Raw genomic sequence first — 2,551 nt, forward strand, 5'->3', positions numbered from 1 at the left:
AGACCGTATGTGTTCCATTTAACAGGGGAATGTTAGACATAGTATTAACACTATGTCACAAATTTGTGAGTGGCATGTCAGTAACACAACAATCAGAATTCTGCGTTTATATGGAAATTACTATAGATGGAATAGTGAGTAGATATTGTTTGACATTTTTGTTTTCTTTTAGAAAAGTAACCTCGTAAGTAACCACATAAATAGATTATTTCAGGAGAGCAGAATAAGATCGGTCATAAAATTTGTCTTATGAAGCCCTGGTATCATTGATCATACATGGCCTCCCGCTATTTTATTTATTTCATGTTTATTTAATAATACAGTGAACACCATGAAATCACAGTCCAGCCCAAGAACTGGACCATTACGAATAACTTAAAGTCCCCTATGTATTCTTATGCTGTGTTTTTTTCTTACCACTCCCGAAGGTAACTGCTATCCCTTAAACAAAAAACACACAACTCACAAATAGATGTTTGAGGAAACAAAATCTTGCTTAGTTTTGCCTACTCTCAACTTTGTAAAGTGTGTATTGATTGTCCTGAATTTTAGGTTTCTGATGTTTTCATCTTGTCTGGAAAATATTTTAAAATCACACTGTACCACATGCAACCGTAGTTCATTCACTTTCACTACTATGTAAAACAAAATTGCAAACATTCACCTCATGTACTTTTCCCCCCCCCCCCCCCGCCCATCAGTTGTATTCACTTGTTGTTTGTATTGCTACCATTCAGTTGTCGGTGAATATTATGGTAGTGATACTCTATCCACCTTGCAGTGGTTAAGTTTCTTAGTGATTTGAATTTTACGTTCATTACTTGTTGGCTTATGCATTGCAGATACTTATTCTCAGTTTGTACTGTCTTTCCCTTTCTTAAGATTTCTCTTCCTCAAATGTATAGTGGAATTCCTGGATCATATGGTAATTTGATTTTTAATTTTATGAGGAATCTCCTTACTCTTTTCCACACTAGCTGCACCAGTTTTCATTCCCACCAGCTGTACACCAGAGTTATTTTTCCTCTGCATCATTTCCAACACTTCTTGTTTCTTATGTTGTTGATTTTAGCTATTCTGACAGGTGTGAGGTGGTATCTCGTTGTGGTTTTGATTGGTATATCCCCTGATGATGAGTGATGGTGAGCATCTTTTCATGTGTCTGTTGGCCATCTGGATGTCTTCTTCGGAAAAAGTCTATTCAGGTTCTCTGCCTATTTTTAATCAGATTATTTTCTGGGTGTTGGGTTTTAGGAATTCTTTACATATTTCTAATAATTACCCCTTACCCGAGATACCATTTGCAAATATATTTTCCTATTCATTTGATTGCCTTTTAGTTTTGTTGATTGTTTCCTTTGCTGTGAAGAAGCTTTTTATTTTGATGAAGTCCCAATAGTTTATTTTGGTTTTGGTTTCCCTTGCTTCAGGAGACATTGAGAAAAAATGTTGCTATAGCCAGTGTCAAAGAATTTATTGCCTGTGTTCTCTTCTAGGATTTTTATGGTTTCAGGTCTCACATTTAGGTCCTTAATCCATTTTGAATTTATTTTTGTGTTTGGTATAAGAAAGTGGTTCAGCTTTATTCTTTTGCATAGTACTATTGGGATTTTGGCTGGGACATACAGAGATTATTTTAGAAAGAACTGAGATTTTTAAACTAAGTCTTCCGTGTCCATTAGTCACCTTTCCATTTATAATCTCATATATGTTAGCTTTTATTTCACACCATGCTTCAAAACACATTAAAAAGTGATTAAATATAAATAAATGTAATGCAGGTTTCAGTATGTTTATAATATTTGAATTGAGAATATGTTTCTGAGATAGACACAAAATCCAAAAGCTTTTATAAAACTTGACAAATTTTTTAAAGCGTTACGAATATAAATCTCTGTGATAAGAATACATTTAAATGCAAGTGACAAACTACTACACATGTGGAGATATATAGATATATAGATACAATGCATGCAAATATGAATATACATATATTTTTATAGAACTATAAATGTGCATAATTATTCAGTATAAGAAAAGGCTGTAATAAATAATTAGGAAAAAATCAAGATTCTGGTTTAATAAGGAAGTAATAAAACTTAAAAAAAGTAGAATTGTAATGGCCATAAAATACAAAGAACCACACTGCTCTTACTAGCTCGCCAATTTGACAAAATTGAAAAAAATTCTTAAATAATATACTGGCTTACACTCTTGTATACTTTTCAAAGAGTATAAACAGATAGAGATTATTTTGTGTGTGTGTGTGTGTATTTTGATGTGTATTTATTTTTGAGAGAGAGAGGCAGACACAGAATGTAAACCAGGCTCCAAGCTGTCAGCACAGACCCCAGTGTGGGTCTTGAACCCACGAACCACAAAATCATGACCTGAGCTGAAGTCAGACACTTAACCAACTGAGCCATCCAGGCGCCCCTAAATTGGGAGAGGTTTTGAGGATTAAATTGGGCTGACTTTCAAACTGACAATGAACATGTCCTCTTTCACCAGGCCATGTTCTTCTGTGAATTCACCTTGAAGAATTAATTTT

This window comes from Hyaena hyaena, unplaced genomic scaffold, assembly GCF_003009895.1.
Source record: "Hyaena hyaena isolate Hyena2069 unplaced genomic scaffold, ASM300989v1 scaffold_1571, whole genome shotgun sequence".
NCBI lineage: Eukaryota > Metazoa > Chordata > Mammalia > Carnivora > Hyaenidae > Hyaena > Hyaena hyaena.